The 19,762-nt window shown below is 37.0% G+C and overlaps 1 long non-coding RNA gene across 2 annotated transcripts in view; it reads left to right on the top strand.

The window, feature by feature from the left end:
* Window positions 1-14,096, top strand: part of LOC104006383 (uncharacterized) — a 167,941-nt gene extending 153,845 nt beyond the window's left edge. For both annotated transcript variants that reach the window (XR_010156890.1, XR_010156889.1), the window contains one exon: window positions 13,693-14,096. This is a non-coding gene — a long non-coding RNA (uncharacterized LOC104006383). The remainder of the gene's footprint in view (window positions 1-13,692) is intronic.
* Window positions 14,097-19,762: the final 5,666 nt, after the last annotated feature.

Raw genomic sequence — 19,762 nt, 5'->3', positions numbered from 1 at the left:
ATAATGAGACCAATAGACCTCTGTGTTATTGGGTTATCTAAAGAAATAACTAACAGCAATTAGTGAAGTATAAAACCAAGGGTTGAAATGGGAAATTACACTGCGTATCCTAATGTCTAAATCACTCCCAGGTTGTGAACTAGGGACAGAGAAAAGTTATCACCCTTTCCAACTAACTAATATTGTCTCATCTTGAGGATTTCCATTTTCAGACCCCACCCTCTGGCTCTGACATGTTTATTCCTAATTCTGAGAGCCCAACTGAATAGTCATTGGAGAAGTTTCAGTCCCTGGGAAATTCCAAGAAATATCATTCCATGCACACCATGGACTCTAGAATGGATATTCCTGGGCATTAGCTCACCAGGAAAGGGAACACTCTGCTGTACTCTGTTAGATTTTCTTGCAAGGATTCATGAGCAGATCTGTTTCGGATGCAGAATGTCTGAGCAGAAACAGAAATGACAATCATTTGAAATTGGGGATCACTTGTAAGCCATTTTCACAAAGGCCTGAAATTCATCTTTACAGTTCCTTGATTCACTCATGAGACTGCCATTCATCTAGTAGCATCATGTCATGTAGCCCAGCCCAGGTGATTTGAGAGTTTGTTTTAAGTGTCCAACCTTTAGAAATGTCTCTCCTGTAATCTCCTCTGAAAAGAGGATGGTGGGGTAGACTAGAGGCAACACTGTTTGTGTGTGGATTCCACAATGCTTCTTTAAGAATCCATGTCAGTGTGAGTTAATTTGATTTATGTAACCCACAAATTATTTTTAGGACTTTGCCCAGAGTCAACTGCTTTATGTGTATTGCAAATCTCCCTTGTTTCATCAGGGAGGAATCTGACACAAAGAGCTATTTACTTATTTATCAACACCAAGTCACACATAGTTGTGTCATAATTGGAATACACCCTGATACTCAGCCTCCCATTTGGATGTTTCTTTTTCTTTTTATTTATTATTATTATTATTATTATTATTATCATCATCATTATTATTATTTTGGGACAGGATCTCACTCTACCACCCAGGTTGGAGTGCAGTGTCTCCATCTCAGCTCACTGCAGCCTCAACCTTCCAGGGCTCAGGTGATCCTCCCACCTCAGCCTCCCAAGTGGCTGGGACTACAGACATACACAACACACCTGGCTAATTTTTGTAGAGATGGGGTTTCACCACATTGCCCAGGCTGGTCTCAAACTCCTAGGCTTAAGCCATCCATCTGCCTTGGCCTCCCGAAGTGTTAGGATTACATCTGCGTCCAACCAGATGTTTCTTTTGCAATGTAATTCCCAGTAGCATTCTCTATCTCAGCTTTTACCCTATCTGACTGAGATCAGGAAGGACTGTTATTTCAGGTCTGCCTATCCTGGTCATTTATGAAGGGTATTACAATGGTCACATTTTACAGAAAAGGAAACAGTCTTAAGGAGAGGAAAGAATATACCCTAGTTGATGGAAGAAAAGCCAACTAAGTTAGCCATAAAGGTATTCATTTCTTTTGGTTAAAAAAAAAAAAAAGTCATTTATCTTTGCTTCCAGAGTTTCAGACCCAATGATCTCCCATCTTTCATGTCATCCTCTATAACTGGCTTCCTGCTTAGTTCTCCTACTCATCAAGTATGGGTTCACATTATTAGGCTTAATTAAAATCACTTGGCAGATTTTTCCATATTGTCAATAGCACACATACCTCTGCTCTTTAACCAATCACAGAAGAATTTTCTTATTCTCTATTATCCTTTAGGTACTTAAAAAGAGCTTTAAATAATGTTCAAAGGAAGCCTCTATCAATTGCAACTTGAATAATTCATTTGTAAAAAAATTAAAAATTTGTAGTGAAATATTATAAATGGAAAATGTTATTGGATCCTTTGTTTCAGAATATTTGCTTGAGGAAATGACCAAAAACTTAAAATCTGTTATAACATTGACCCCTTAGAGACATAATAAACATGGAAAGAGTGAAGAGTGTGGAATTGTTTAAAACCTGGTTTTGTCAAGATAGATACCTTTACGTTGTGTATATTTTTCTCTTCCTTATTAATGGTACAAGCAGATAATTATGTTGAATGTTAAATGGCTCCAGGACAATGAGAATTAAATTGGCCTTAATAATAATGTGTTTGATTTTTGCCCACTCTGACAATATAAGGACATGCCCTCCCTGGGAAAGTTCGAATGAGAAAATTGTCTATCTTCTATTCCTTCCTAAATAGTGGCTCCTTTAATAATAATAATGAATATCAAATTTTAAGATGGCTTCCTCTACCATGACTTCAGTTTATATTCCACTTTAGGGAGAAGTTGAAATCTCTGGGAGATGGTTGCACTCATTAACTATTTACATTTAACATATATTTGCTGAGTACCTGACATGTACTAATCAGATACTCTACTAAATGTTAGGGACAGGCAAATGAGTAAGACACAGGCCTTGGACTTGGACCAAGGAGAAATATGTTAAGAAAAATTAATCAAAGCACATGTTTTAGTGAAGAAGTTAGGAAAGATTTCATGGAAGAGACCATATTGGATATGGTCCCAGAAGACTGAGTTGCCGTTTATTGCTTGAAAGAGGGAAGAATTATGGAGAAGGGCAGAAGTAAGAAAGTTGGACATTTTAAGTTCAGGAGGTAAATATCTCAAAGTATTTCAAGATAAATGACAACTGGTCTTAGAGTTTTACAAAATTTGAAGCCAAAGTTCATCAGTAAATTTTCTTTTCTCCAGTGCTGTAAGAAATCTAGTTTGTTATAACAGTGATGTCATTTTAATCTGATGCACTGTCTAATTGCTTCAATGACCAGACTTAAATAGTCTTTTCACAATATTTTTTCTCTTAAATTTCTGGTGGGCCAAAGAGATGCCAGTAGAGAAGTGAGCTGAAATTAGGAGATCTGAATGGTGACAGAGACTGGTCACTTTTTCCCCAAACACTCTCATCAAAGAACATGTTGTAAGATGCATGAGCACTGTAATGTAGATGCTATTCTAAAATTTCATAGAATTGGGCACTGAAGCCTAAAGTTAGCGAGTCTAAACGTTGGGATTGAGAGCAGCTTTTTAAATTCACATGAAATCATAGATGTTAGGCAGGGGTGCGATGATATGAAACTGGAGGCCATTGTTCTGTTGTAAATGATTATATATGATACTGCGAAGGGCTTTTTATATCAGCAGACATTTTGGCATGGTTTGACATGGTTGTACATTTTAATGTTTTTTCACTTTCCTTATGAGCCCTTTTTTTATTTTTATTTTTTTGAACTACCCATCCATATCCACAGCCTATTTTTATTTTCTTTTTTTTTAATTTATTATTTTTTTTTTGAGATAGAGTCTTACTCTGTCACCCAGGCTGGAGTGCAGTGGCACAGTCTTGGCTCACTGCAACCTCCATCTCCCGGGTTCAAGTGATTCTCCTGCCTCAGCCTCCCGAGTAGCTGGGACTATAGGCGCGTGCCACCACGCCCGGCTAATTTTTGTATTTTTAGTAGAGACGGGGTTTCACCATGTTGACCAGGCTGGTCTCAAACACCTGACCTCAGGTGATCCACCCGCCTCAGCCTCCCAAAGTGCTGGGATTACAGGCATGAGCCACCATGCCCAGCCTCACTTTCCTAATGATAGTAATTTTACATATAGGTGATCAAGTATCACTGTACCTCAGAATCACTTACTTTAGGTATCTCCATGCATTCATTCAAATAGACTTCGATAGAACAAATTCTTAGGCACCAAGGATAAGAAAGAAAAGAAAGAGAGAGAGAGGGAGGTGGGGAGAAGGGAGGGAGGAAGGAAAGAAAGAAAGAAGAAATGAAGGAAAGAGGGAGGGAAGGAAAGAAAGAAAATAAAGAAAAATATCCCTGCACTTAAGGTGCTTTTATTGTGGGATTGTGAAGAGTATGTTAATGTGCTAAAAGGCAGTCTGAAGACTTTATGAACTATGCTTACTTTTGGAAGGTACTGTAGCAATGAGAGTGGTTAAGGATTAAGATTAAGAGAAATCACTTCAGTGGAAATTGTACCCTATATAGTCATTTGAAACCTATCTCCTTTGGAATGTGCAAACTTTTTTTTCATCAAATGCAGGATCAGTTAATCATCACATCTTCAGTAGTCTGGAAATGTCAGCATGCCATGAAAGTAGGTGTTCAAGAACATGACTGGAAAAATACTTCAATCCTCAGCCCACTTGGATGAAGCCAAAGAATCCACTGTCTATCTTTTCTATTCCAGCTGTACCTGTCAAAGTAATTTATCAGAATTAGTGCTCTTCTTGATGATGTAATAGTGAGCTGACACATAATTCTACTATATCTGATAAGTAAATTATTAGCTCATGCCAGAACAAAAAGGATGGACATTGCCACTCAAAATTGATTATTTTACATAACACAGGGACCACCCATAGACTACATAGGATTTTCACGGAACTTCAGAAATTCTTGAATCTCATTTTGAGAACCACTTTTCTATTGTACTTTATTCTGGTGTTTTCTTAGATAGTGTATATCTGGGATATATAGACAGAAAGTTTATGCTTCTAGTAAGAGCAGAGATGGAAACTTGAGCTGTGTGGATACAGGAATACTTCAGAAAAGCCTCAGGCTAATATAGTCAGACTTTACTCACTGGATTGCCTGGAAATAATTTTTGGTCAGTGCTATGAACTGAATGTTTTTGTCCGTCTGTCAGGCCATAGCAAGAAGGTGGCAGTCTGCAAGCCAGGAAGAGAGCCCTCAGCAGAAACCAAATGGTCCAACACTTAAATCTCAGACTTCCCAGCCTCCAGAACTGTGAGAAAATAAATTTCTGTTATTAAAGCCACCCACTCTATAGTATTTCGTTATGGCACCCCAAGCAGACGAATACAATCAGAATAGGGTTTTGGGGGGGAAAGTGTAGAAAGTTGCTTTTTTTTACAATGTGATGTTAGCATTCCAGCTATATGTGCACATCTTATAAGAGATGCTAAATCAGTTTTTGGATTACTTTTCAAGAAGCCTAAAATGAGTCTGGGTTTTCTATGACTTTGGTAGATAAACAGGCAATACAGAAAAAGTTCACCTCATTTTTAATTTTCGTTTTTCCCCTTTTTAACCAGTTTCTACTACCAAATATTTGTCATCACTGCAATAGTCTCCAGCTGGGCACATGCATAAACTACACACAGACACATACACACAGACACACACACACATGCAGACTCCCATGCATATGCTCCCTGACCATGCCATAAATTTTAGGAGTTTGCCTATTTAATTGCCACTGATCTAAATTGATTTCAAAATGAAATGAAACAAATTAAGTAATCTTTGGTTTTATTTCATCCAATCACCAAGCAAGAGCAGTAAGCTTAATTTAAAGAATGGTGGTATGGCCTAGATTTCCTATCTAGCAAGGAGATTTATAGCATAAATGACACCAAAAAAATGAACTAATAGGGTACTATATGTGATTCTATGTTAAAAAGGGGAAAATATTTTACAGGACTCATGAACCATTATTTTAAATCCTTTTGTAAATATGATTTAGTTCATCATCTTTTCTGATTATATTTATGTTCGGCTCCCAAGTACAGCTTCTGCTTCCTTTTTTGAAATGCCACCAACAGCAGTACCATTTTCACTAATACAAACAATGTTTATAGTGCCCAGAAATGGTGTTAGGAATATAGGATTCTTTCATTATTTGTCAACTAGACATTCCTCAAAGAGGTGCCCTATTTAGTTCTGGCTTAGCTTTTTGAACAAAACCATTTAAATATCATAATTTTTAAGTTCTTCATGAAATTTTCATGTTTCTATAATAATTGTCATTAGGTAGATAAAAGAATATTATAATCTTTTATTTCTAAAAAATATAATTTGCATACCTAAATGGATTAGGAATTAAATCATAGATTTATAATACAAAACAATTTTGGCTTTTTAGGTCAGTGATGGGTTCACTAAATTCTTAGAAACATAACTATAACTTTGTTTGTACTGAACTCTTATCCTTAGAAGACTAAAATATTTTAACTCCATGAAATATCTAAGCAAGACATTATTGTGTGATGCTTAGGAAGAAGGATTTGGAGAAGACTAACTGAGTTTAAACCCTAACTTTACTAACTAACTACACAACCTTGGGAAAGTCACCAGGGCTTTCTCTTGCATCATTTCCATATTTGTAAAATGGGGATAATAATAAATTTGATCTCACAAGTTTGCTTTGATGATTAAATTAGTAAAGATTTGTTACAGAGAACAGTAAAATAAAAGTGTTCACTCTTGGTAATAAGATATTGCACAACAGTCAACGAAGGTCTGAGAAGGAAAAAAATAAAAAATATGCACTATCTGGCACAGCCAAATGGAAAGGAGCCTTACAGGTCCTAAATTATGACATACATTGTTACATCCACTGCAGGAACCAGGATATTAACTACAAATATTATTGGGTCTTCCTAATTCAGCATCATTTCTTAGTAATACCTGAAGACAATGTTTATAACACTTAGAGATAATAAAAAATAACTAAGACTAATTAAGAATAACGGAGTAAACTGCTTTGACTTTCATCTTTATTATCTAGGGTTCTCTGGTCTTCAAAGTTGACACATCATTTGACCCCTTTTCTCTCACATGTTTAGCTATTGACTCGTTTGATCATTCTTTCTGTCCTAATTTAGTCCAAACTTGGATCATCATCTTTCTTCTTTGTCACCTACTCCTTTCTGTTCTTTCTGCTGCTCACCATAATCCCACCTTTCCCAAACTCAAGAAGAGTTTTTTCAAGGAATATATGCTATCCCACCTCACCTGGTTGCTTATATCCAGCTGTCCTGCTTCTAATAGCATAAGAGATGCACCGTGTATCATTGGAGCAAATTATGGTTACTGTTCTGCTAGTTCTCAATGGTAACAACCCCAGGTGATTCCTCACCAGTACCTGAAGGTAGGGAGGAACAGTTTTATGGTAGGTCATGCCAGTTTAAAGGTATCGGTCTGGTCTTCCTGCTTAAAATAATGAGTGGCAGAAGAGAGAACCATATATCTTGGGATCTGAACTGGTGACCTAAACATAAGTTTCAGCACCTGTTAAATACCCCAGAGCTATTCTAGCCCTTAAAGCTATTCTTTGCTGCTCATTTGAAAAACGAACATTAAGGAGGAGAAAAAGGGCATGCTGAACACCAAGCATGAACTGAAGACCTTTAGAAAATCTCTTTAATATTTACTTGCCCAAGCATGCTCAATAGAAGACTTGTCTTATTGAATTCATACTGTATCAAAATGACTTCTCAGAAGACACCTGTTGAAAAAAAGTATTTGTTCAGAAGAGAGTAATTTAGATAATGGAAGTAAGAAGGGCTAAAGACGGTGATTAGTCCATGCCTTTGTATTAGTCTGTTTTCACACTGCTATAAAGAAGTACCTGAGATTGGGCAAATTGTAAAGGAAAGAGGCTTAATTGACTCCCAGTTCTGCATGGTTGGGGAGACCTCAGGAAACTTACAATCATGGCAGAAGGCAAAGAGGAAGTGAGCACATCTTACATCGTGGCAGGAGAGAGCAAAGAAGGAAGTGCCACACTTTTAAACCATCAGATCTTGTGAGAACTCACACACTGTCATGAGAACTGCATGGGGAAAACTGCCCCCATGATCCAATCACCTCTCACCAGGTCCCTCCTTCCACATATGGGGATTAAAATTCAAGATAAGATTTGGGTGGGGTATAGAGCCTAAACATATAATTCCACCCCTGGTCCTTCCAAAATCTCATGTCCTTTTCACATTTCAAAATCAATCATGCCTTCTAACAGTCCCCCAAAGTCTTAACTCATTCCAGCATTAACTTAAAAGTCCAAGTCCAAATCTCATCTGAGACAAGGCAAGTCCCATCTGAGGCAAGGCAAGTCTCTTCCACCTATGGGCCTGTAAAATAAAAAAAGAAACAAGTTAGTTACTTCCAATACAATGGGGGTACAGGCAATGTTCCCATTCCAAAAGGAAGAAATTGTTCAAAACAAAGGGGCCACAGGCCCCATGCAAGTGTGAAATCCAGCAAGGCAGCCATTAAATTGTAATGCTCCAAAATAAACTCCTTTGACTCCATGACAAATTCAGGTAATGTTGATGCAGGAGGTGGGCTCCTAAAACCTTGGGTAGCTCTTCCCTTGTGGCTCTGCAGGGTACAGGTCCCACAGCTGCTTTTACAGGCTGATGTTGAGTGCCTGTGGCTTTTCCAGGCACACAGTGCAACATGTTGGTGGATGTACCATTCTTGGGTATGGAGGATGGTGGCCCTCTTCTCACAGGTCTAGTAGGCAGTGCCCTAGTGGGGACTCTGTGTGGGGGCTCCAACCCCACATTTCCCCTTTGCACTGCCCTAGTACAGAGGTGCTCCATGAGGGCTCTGCCCTTGCAGCAGATTTCTGCCTGGGCATCCAGGCATTTTCATACATCCTATGAAATCTAGGCAGAGGATCCCAAAGCTCAACTCTTGTCTTCTGGACACACACAGGCCTAACACCATGTGGAAGCCACCAAGGCTTGGGACTTGCACCCTCTGAAGCAATGGCCTGAGCTATATATTGGCCTCTTTTAGCCACAGCTGAAGCTGGAGCAACTGGGATGCAGAGTGCCATGTCTCGAGGCTGCGCAGAGCAGCGGGGCCCTGGGACCAGCCCACGAAACCATTTTTCCCTCCCAAGCCATGAAGTTCTCTGAAATGGCCTGGAGACATTTTCTCCATTGTCTTAGCTATTAACATTTGGTTTCTCATTACTTATGCAAATTTCTGCAGCCAGCTTGAATTTCTCCCCAGAAAATGGGATTTTCTTTTCTACCACGTGGTCAGGCTGCAAATTTTCCAAACTTTTATGCTTTGTTTCCCTTTTAAACATAAGTTCCAATTTCAAACCATCTCTTTGTGAGCACATATGACTGTATGATTTCAGAAAAAGCCAGGTCACATCTTCATGCTTTGATGTTTAGAAATTTATTCTGTCAGATACCCTAAATCATCTTTCTCAAATTTGAAGTTCCACAGATCTCTGGACAAAATTCTGCCAGTCTCTTTGTGAAAGCACAACAAGAGTGGCCTTTGCTCCAGTTCCCAATAAGTTCCTCATCTCCATCGGAGACCACCTCAACCTGTACTTCAATGTCCATATCACTATCAGCATTTTGGTCACAACCATTCAACAAGTCTCTAGGAAGTTCCAAACTTTCGCACATCTTCCTGTCTTCTTCTGAGCCCTCTAAGCTGTTCCAACCTCTGTTACCCAGTTCCAAAGTCACTTTCACATTTTCAGGTTATTTTTATGACAATACCTCTCTCCTGGTACCAATTTTCTGTATTAGTCTGTTTTCATACTACTATAAAAAACTACCTGAGACTGGGTAATTTATAAATGAAAGAGATTTAATTGACTCACAGTTCTGCATGGCTGGGGAGGGGGAGGCCTCAAGAAACTTACAATCATGGCAGAAGGTGAAGGGGAAGCAAGGCATATCTTACATGATGGCAGGAGAGAGCAAAGAAGGAGGTGCCACAGTTTTAAACCATCAGATCTTCTGAGAACTCACTCACTATCATGAGAACAGCATGGAGGAAACCACCCCTATGATCCAATCACCTCCTACCAGGTCCCTCCCTTGACACATGGGGATTACAATTTGAGATGAGATTTGGGTGGGGACACAGAGCCAAACCATAACACCCTTCATCCATTTCTTTATCCTTTTTTCGTTGAAACTCAAGCAAAATAACACAGGAAGTATAATATTGTGGTGTGGTGGAAAGAACTCTTATCCTGAGGCCAGGGTGTGGGTTCAAGGTTTGTTATCTAGAAAAGTCATTTATTTCTCTGAATTTCAACATCTATTCATATGAAGAGGTAATAATATCTACCTTACAGAAATGTTGTAAAGATTAAATAAGAACTTTGTATGTTGCTTTAAAAATATTTATTTTATTGTTTATTTTATAAACAACAATTAATTTTGATGCTATGGATCTGAATAATTAAGATCCCAAAATGTTGCTTTCTATCAAACTATGTGGACATTTTTGACTTTTCTTCCCCAGAAATTCATAATCTGCATGTCTTCTGCTCTGCAGTGTGTGAAGTACAAAGAACTCAAACGTTGGAACATAAAAGATCTGAATTCACACACTGGCTAAGGTGTTCTGGATTCACTTAGCAGTTAGTGCTAGTCAAGTCTTGTATCCTTGGTTATCCTTTCCATAATATGGAGATAGCAACACCTACTTTGCAGAGTTTTAGAAAGGATGATTGGTAAAGTATGAAGGTGCTTAGCATAGTGAATAGTTCATAGTAAACAACCATTATATTATAAGTTATATTGGGATTCTTTTCTTTTTGGTATGCCTTCATATTATCATCAAAAATATGGGTTTGTCTATGTTTCGAACTACTTTGTAGGTCCTCAAGCATTGTGCTTATTGGGTGATAAATGCTGACAAGATTGTACCTTGAAAAACAGGAGTCATTTGGATTGATAAAAATTATTTAAAAATTAAATAGCTCAAAATTCTTTTCTTTTCAGATAGTGTAGTTGGAAATTCTTTAGAAACTCAAGTTCTGTAAGGGACATAGACATTTTAAGTCATGGTTACTGCCTTCAAGAAACTTACACCCTGGTTGGAGGCATTGTTTTCACTAATATCTGTGTCCAACGAAATGATGTCTTTATATAGTGACTGGGCTGTGAGGTAAGAAAAGGAAAAATGCTTTCGGAGATTAGACAGATGTCTTTAAAATCATTCTTCTGTCAATGGAGATGAGCCATGGGGAATCAGGTAGCAGGGAGGCAGAGGGAATGAAAGTCTGCCAACTTTATATTTTGTGTCAAGTGCAGTACTAGGCAATTCACATCCATTGTTTTAGTTAATCCTAAAATTAATACTATGAGATGGATTGTAGAATATTGACTTTATGGCTAAAAAAATGTAGTAACCTCAGAGAGGTGAAACAACCTTGTCTAAGATCACATACCCAATAAGTGTTGGAAATGGGATTTCAATCATTAACAGGGGGAGAGTAGAAAGTGGGTTTTATTCAATTTAATTGAAAAATATTTATAAAATTTAAATATCTCACCTTCTCCAAAAATTCCTTAATTTATCTCCTGGATTTCCTCCTTTTCTTCTCTGTTGAACCCCCAGTGAGTTCAATGCTAGTTTGTGAAACCCTCTAATCAGGGCAAGAGCTATAGCCATTCTTTCAGTGCACATGGCCCAGATGGCTTATCTTATTTTTTAATCTGTGTACTTTTAGCAAGGGGAAAAACTGACAACTATTTCAGATGTGCTAGTGTTTAGTATCAAATAGAAATAAACTCATTCAACATTAATTTATTGTAAAAATGTTGTACAGAATATACCACAATTAAGATACACAATTCAATCATTTATCCTTTCACTTAATGAATATTAGTGATCATTGCTCCCACCCCCTAGTCACAAAACTTTATAAAGCAGTTTTAGATAATCAGTACAGTCAGCTGCAAGTAGCGGAAAACCAAATTAACATGGCCTAGCCGAAAATAAATTTTTTGTGTATCAAGAAGTCTGAGGATGGACAGACAATTCGAGACAGGCAGAAGAAGGGTGAAGAGATCATGAGTCCATCACTTTTTAAAAGTGTTTTTAGGAGTCCCAATTAGCAACTTCAGCTTGCATCTCGTTAGTCAGAATCCATCATATGGCCACTCCTGGCTGCAAGGAGAGCTGTGTTGTGGTTTGGAATATAAAAATTGTAAGAAAAAGAAAAATATTATCAGAAAGGCAGAAAGAAGTCTTTCTAGAATATCAAGAAATTTAGTTTTCCAGCCTCTATAAAAGCAACTCAATAGCATGAAAACAAATAACCTGATTAAAAAGTGGGCAAAAGGCCTGAATAGACATTTTTGTAGAAGACATACAAATGGCCAACAGATACTGCATATGAAAAAAACATTCAACATCACTAATCACACAGGAAACACAAATGAAAAAAACCACCAGATATCACCTCACACCTATCAGGGTGACTATTATCAAAAAAAACCAAGATAACAAGTATTAGTGAGGATGTGGAGACAAGAGAACCATTGCACACTTTTGATGGAATTTAAAATTAGTACAGCAATTACAGAGTCAATAAGGAAGTTCCTCGAAAACCTCAAAATATGATCCAGCAATCTCACTACTGAATATATATCCGAAGAAAAAGGAAACTGACATGTTGACGATACAGCTGCATTCCCATGTTTATTGCAGCACTATTCACAATAGCCAAGATATGGAATCAATCTAAATGTCCATCAACAGTGGAATGAATAAAGAAAATGTAGTATATATACAAACAGTGGAATACTATTCAGCCATTAAAAAAAGGAAATCCTGTCATTTCTGACAACATGGATTAACTTGGAGGGCATTACGTTAAGTAAAATAAGCCAGGCACAGAAAGACAAGTACTACATGATCTGTTACATGTGGAATCTAAAAAAGATGATTTCATAGAAGTGGAGAGTATAAGGCTGGGCACAGTGGCTCACACCTGTAATCCCAGCACTTTGGGAGGCCGTGGCGGGTGGATCACCTGAGATCAGGAATTTGAGACCAGCCTGGCCAACGTTGTGAAACCCTGTCTCTACTAAAAATACAAAAAAAAATTAGCTGGGAGTGGTGGCAGGTGCCTGTAATCCCAGTTACTCAGGAGGCTGAGGTGAGAGAATTGCTTGAGCCCAGAAGGCAAAGGTTGCAGTGAGCTGAGATCATGCCATTTGGTACTCCAGCCTGGGCAACAATACTGAAACTCTGTCTCAAAACAAAAAAAAGAAAAAGAAAATAAAGAAAGAGAGAGAGAGAAGGAAGGAAGGAAGGAAGGAAGAAGGGAGGGAGGGAGGGACGGAGAGAGAGAAAGAAAAAAAGAAAGAAAAGTGGAGAGTATAATGATAGTTACCAGAGGCTAAGTGGTTAGGTGGTTGAGGGTGGGGGGAAGTTGTTAGTTAAAGGCTACATATCTATAGTTAGATCGGAGGAATAAATTCAAGAGGTCTGTTGTACAGCTTGGTAACTATAGTTAATGATGATAGATTGTATCTTGGAAAATTCTAAGAGAGTAGATGTTAAGTGTTCTCACCACAAAAATGGTAAGTACATGAGGTAATAAATTTGTTAATTAGCTAAGTTTAACTATTCCACAATGTATATATACTTCCAAACATCACGATGTACACAGTAAATATATAGCATTTTATATATAAATTTAAAAAATAAATTTGAAAGAAAGAGAGAAAGGCAGGGCAGAAAAAAAGGTGTGAGTGGCTTTGAAGAAACTATTAGTTCATTACAATGTTGAGTGAAGGAAGCTACTAGTCTTACCTGAGCTGTGTTTGATGATGCAAAAGGTACCCTGCTTCTATCACTTTTTCAAGTTTCTTGGCCTCTGGAGCAGAGATAATTTTAGTAGTTATAGGGTTCTTATGTCCATTTTATGAGCTAGTGAATGTAAAGTGCTTAACACTGTGCCTGGCACATAGTAAACTTTAATATATATGGGCAACTATAACAATAAAATTAATATTCGTTGGTATCATTATTAAGTAGTATAACACTCATACTTCTCCGTGACTAGAATGAGCCTTTTTACATTATCTGCGTATTTTTTGTCCTAGGAATACCCATCTCGAGTTCTGGATATGTGCTCTGAGAAGGTGCCCATGTCACCGACCACACTGGAGGCCAATGCAGATACTGGGGGAAGGTTCCATGGTAGCTAAGTGTGGACAAGCTAATCACTGAAGTTCCCTGATGCAGAGCTGATAATCTCTCTAGAGTTGGATGAAAGACTGTGCTGCCTTGAAGCTCTGAGAGATGCCATGCCAATTCAAGGCAGGGTCTTTATTGTTGAAACTCTTGCGTAATGACATCTTTATTCAGGTGAAAATACAGGATGAATTTCAACTGTATGATATTGTTTATGTTCATCAGACATGTTATTTGTCTTTACAAACATTGGTTTCAATAAACTGGCTGTGTGACTGATATTAAATAAACATGGAATTTTACACATTCATAATATTTGGTTTCTTGTGATTTTGATGAACTATACTTTCAAGCATTGTCAGTTCATCCTCATTTACAAGGAAACATTTGCTGTAGCAGAGTGATGTAGTGACTTGCTTTACTTAAGATAAGTCAACTTTTCTATTCAATGTTTAATGTGAAACTGACTTAAAAATGTTCTTTTAGGCCGCATTTACATTTCTCTTTGTATAACATGCATTATACTATTTTAACTTAATACTGTGGCTATACAAACCAAAGACATCCTAATTCTGTTTTTAATTTATTGTTTTGCAAGATAAATAATTTTTAATGCACTAATAAAGCTAAGGAGTTCATATTAAAAGACATGTTATATGACCTACTGAAGTTGATCTATGGAAATTGACTATCTTAAAAGTAATTTTGTAAAATTATTTTGTATAAAATTGACTTTCTTGTATGAATTCTTGACAACAAATATAAAACAAAAGGAAGTTGAAACTCCTTCTACATCCTTCTACACACTGAGGAGAGTTAATTGAATTCTTTCTAATGTCATGATTTTTGTGTTTCTTAGAAAAAGAAATCAGATGAATAGTAAACATTTCAATTGCACATATCTGCTTCTGGCTACCTATTTAAAATGAAAATCTTTTTCAAAGTACACCTAGATTTTTTCACATCTTTAAAGTGATATCATTTTATTTGTAGATTTATTCATGAAATGTTTTCATTTTGCCATCCAGGAAAAGAAATGTCATGGATTTTTTTTTTTTTTTTGGAGGTGGGGAAGCCCAAAAATATGCAACCCTGAGCCCATGCTCCTTCATCCTATAGCCTCTTTCCATTCCAGGCACCCTGTAAGCACTCATCTACATCTCAAAGATAGAAGCTATGAAAGGGCAAATAAATATGCCAAGAATTAAAGTTCCTCTAACCTTAAAAGGGGTTATTTAAAACAGGCACTCCTGGTATACCATGACCAACTAAGGTCCATATACTGGCATGTGTTGGATACGCTGCCTTTATAGAAAGGTACCAGGAAGATGTTGAGGAGGGGAAGGTCAACCAGCTAGTTCAGAGCAAGTTTCAAACAACAGGGTAATGGTGTCTTCATACCTAACATCTGATTTTTAGTTTTGAAATTGCAGTGGTGGTGATGGGGAGGAAAATCAGCGAGGGGAGAGGGGAATTGATGAACCTAAAAAGCAGAAGTAAAAAAATAAAGTCTGTAGGCATGGTAGTGACAAAATGCTGATTCTTATGGCTGCACTTCAAAGCATGCTAGGACAGGCTTGCAAGGTCCAGCAGGATTATTTAAAAGGCTTGGAATTTTGAATATATATTTTTTAAAACCCTTTTCTTTCTGTTTTATTTTTTCCCCAACCACTAGACTACCAGAAAAAAAAAAAATACTTTCTATGCCATCTTTTAGATTGGGTTACTTTGGTGGATGAGTAACCTCACCCATTCCTAGGATTCTTTTCTTTTGACTAGTTTCATTTTTCAGGCAGTGACCTTTCCCTGACCTCAGCCCCAAACTCCAGGTCACCTTTCTGTAGCCCTGGTGTAGCACTGAATAGAGGGCTTACCAGATTGTTGGCACTGGATAAGTGGTACTGAGCACAATCGTCCTCTTTCATAAGCAGGAGGGAAGTTTCCTTTCCTAGGATTGAGAGAGCTGGCTGACTTATGCCCCCTTTTCATTTTGTTGTCCAGTAATTTCCCCTCTGGCCATATCTGCAAACTAGTTGCCTTGCAGGAAGGTGACATGCACCACTGATGCAAAAAGACAAACAAAAAGACTGTTATTGGCATCAGCACAACTTTCAATGGTACTTCAAAACAGATTCATTTGATAGTGAAACATTAGTTATTTGCCCCAAATAATTAAAAAGTTTAATTGATTAAAGCTTAATCTCAGCTATTTAAATATTTCTATGCTTTTTTAAATTACACTCTCCTGAATAAAATCATTACTAGCTATGCCAGTCTTCAATCCGCCCTCAAATTACCCTAGGAAAGATCTCCTTTTACCTCAACATGAAAACAATTTTTTCCCAAGTTTTCAAATAGTGGGAAAAACATCATCTGATTAGACTTCAGTAGGAGACCTTAAATACCCTCTATCATTTGGCCTTCATGTTGCCACATAGCCATGGCCCTACCAACAGGATGGGCACTTCTGATGTTCTCCAATGTTCTGCTGTTTCTTTTCCAGGAAGTAACCTGTTTCATGGGTCCTAATGCTGAGATCCCAGGGCTACAGTGTTTTAGTCCATTTGAACTGCTATAAAAAAATACCTTCAACTGGGCAATTAATAAACAGTAGAAATTTATTTCTCACAGTTCTAGAGGCTGGGAAGTCCAAATCAAAGCACCAGGAGATTTCATGTCTGCTGAGGGCCTGCTTTCTGCTTCATAGATGGTGACTTCTAGGTGGGTCCTCACACGGAGGAAGGGGCAAACAAACTTCTTTTGGCCTCTTTTATGAGAGTGCTAATCTCATTCATGAGGTCTCTGCCCTTATGACCTAATCACCTCTTAAAGGCCCTATCTCTCAATACTATTGCATTGAGGATTAGGTTTCAACATAAGAATTTTGAGGGAACACAAACATTTAGATGACAGCATACAGTGAATGGCAAACTCTAGCATGTCCCATTGTAATGCAAGACCATTGTACCAGCCTGTCTCTTTTGAATAAATCAATGTGGCAATATTGATGATTTCCAAAGCCTCCCTTTTGTATTCTGTATTTGCTACCATTATAAGGATGTCAGCACTAAAGAACAAAAAAAGAAGAAAAAGGAAAAAGAAGGAGGATCTCAATAGCTAATGGGAAGCATTAAGCTAATCCCTTATCTTGCCACCCAACTTTGTCAGATTTTGGAAAAATAGTGCTTCAAATTATTTTTCCAATGAATAGACTCGTGTCTTATGTTTGGGCATTTAATTAGGCCCAAGGGGGAAAAAGGTAGAAGTTTTTAATACTATTTTGCTATGCAAAATACACATGAATATTTCCACTATATTAGGTAGTTCTATATCAAATATACTTGTGATTCTAAGCGGCCTGGCTTTGGTTCGGCAGAATGCAACCATCAGTCAATGTTAGCTCCATGCAGCCGCATTGTTCCCTGTGCGCTCTAAAGCAATCAAACGAGTCTGCAAATGTTCTTCAAAGAATACATCTAGACTGTTACTTCGTTAAACATCTCCTTGGCATTCATTCTATTTTCCACTTTGAATTGCTGCATTTAGTTTTGTAATGACCTTCTATAGCTAGGAGGTTTTATTAACTCTTTGATCTTCTAGCTTTGGGATGAAAACAAAGAAAACATAAATGAGCACTTTGTGCACTGTCTTATAGAGGAGACCAGAAGAAAAAAGGAAATATGTTTTCATCAAAAAGATTGGTTTGTGTGGAGACTTTCAGCCCTTCCTGTTCTTTTCTCCCTTTGAGTAAAATGCTTATCAATGTTGTACATGTGTTTGTTTTAATGTCTTCTTTATAACAAAGTCTTTGTTTCTCTTCTCTGTAGCTCTGGTAGCTGAGGTTAGGGTCAGATATCTCTTTATGGATTTTCTTTTTAAGAACATTTTCCATCCTTGGTTTCCTCTAATCCAGAGTATAATTCTTGGGAAATCTGTCGTTGTATTTATGAGATACTGGAAGCCCTGCTCTGTTTCCAAGTATTCCTTTGTGTGTGTCAACGTGAGTGGTGAAGGGGAGGGCATCCCCAAGCCGGTAGTCACTTAATACTATGCTGAGAAAAAGATTGAGAACTCTCTGTATCCAAATCTCAGTTCTGCACTTCATTGTAACTGTGTCTGTATATTCTGGAGCATTTGGAGTAGAACCTCACCATTTAGTTATCTTGCTTCCTAAGTCCTGAACTCATACCATTATTAACATATGGATGAAATACTGCCTTTCAAATTGACTGTATTTTTATCTTTTGTCACCCTATTTTTTCCCTTTTTTTACATACTTATCTGACTTTACCTTTTTTGGTCTTTTATCACAACTTTGGAACAAAACTTTAGGTAAAAGATTATAAAATACTGAAGTCCTACTCCTAGCTTGAAAAAGTAAAATAAATAAATAAATATAAATAAATAAAAGATTATAAAATACCAACATTTATGATACAAATTAAATACAAAGGGTGGAAATAGTTACTCATCAGAGCAAGCCTTTTCTTTTCCCCAATCTCATAATCAGCCATTTATTATATCAAACACTTTCTTTAGCATCTTGAAATTTGAAACTCCTCTTTGTTGTTAAATCTAAAGCAATCTGACCTAAGAGCCCAGAGACTTTTTTGATTTGCTTAATCTAGACTCTAGAACAGCAGGTGAACTAGCTATGTGCTGATAATATTATCTGGTTATTTTGCAGTGCCTTAGGTTAATTGGAAATGGAAAGCCATTATTCATCTCAAAGTGGCTTCATTTCATTTTGGCTAAGTTTTCCTTTTGTTTGACTCATTTAATACTAATTGTGGTAGTGATGTGCTAAAACTATACAATTATATAATTCCACTAGTCTCATCTCTTTTTCAGAGATGAAAAAATAATGAGTGACAGTTTACTTAGGGGCCTTGACCAAGTAAGGTAAACTTAACGTTAGAACCTGCACCTTTTCATTTCCAGTCAGCTTTCATTTGCTTTCCTGGGTCAGACAAAGAATAAGGGAAAATGATCAACTATTGATATGGGAGACTCAGCTCTTCTTGGTGAAACTCAAATGACGTCTTCACCTGAAAGGGCAGTGGCAACTAGCTTAGCAAATCTTTCTCATATCCTCACTTGATGCCTTTCCATTGCTTTCTCCTTCTGGGAACATCCCTTCCTCATCTTAGTAATTCCTTAGATTGTTCTGTAATTACTTGTTAGTCATGCTTTAAGTTATAATTTCCCTAAGCTGAAAACTTGCTTGTTTCTAGAATATGTTCTCAAAATATTTCATAACGATATTAATAACTATAAAATGCTAAAAACTGTGAGACTGTTTCTATTTGAAACTTAAATTATAGATAAATAACTTACTTTTGAAAGTGTCTCAGTCTGGTAGCTGTGATCAGAAAGCAGTTTAAATTTACAAACACCTTAAGAATGTTTCTAAATATTCTATTGAAATGCCTTTTTGTAACAAAATAAGTGATAGAGCAGTCAGTATTTATATACATGCAATACTTTAATCTTGGGTACAAAGCAAGATGACAAGCAAAGACATTAGCAGAGCAGTTATTAAATGAAAATATGATATAGGTAAGAAATGCTGAAATTTGAGATCTTGAAATAGTAATTATTTTAAATGGTCCCAGAGAGATTTGAAGATATTGGGAAGAAAAAAATCAAGGTACTTACACATTTCTTTCTATTTTTACCTTTTGGTGGTCCAAATAGTTTGACACAGTATAACATTTATTCAGAGGGTAATCGTATTTTAAACCTATTTGATATTTTACACTTCATTTAAAAATCTCAAAATACCTTATTAAGTAGTAATACTGCAAAGGTTATACACAGGTTTATTAAACAGCTGAAGAGGAAAATATTTTATAGTGGGCAATGACAATCTTGTGCCACTTAACAATGAACAGTTTCTGAGAAATGTGTCGTTAGATAATTTTATCATGCAGATATCATAGAATGTATTTACACAAACCTAGAGGTTATAGCCTACTA

The sequence above is a fragment of the Pan troglodytes genome, chromosome 4 (assembly GCF_028858775.2).
Source record: "Pan troglodytes isolate AG18354 chromosome 4, NHGRI_mPanTro3-v2.0_pri, whole genome shotgun sequence".
In the NCBI taxonomy this organism is placed as follows: domain Eukaryota; kingdom Metazoa; phylum Chordata; class Mammalia; order Primates; family Hominidae; genus Pan; species Pan troglodytes.
Note: the sequence above shows the minus strand (reverse complement) of the source record. Positions and strands in the feature narration are given on the sequence as shown.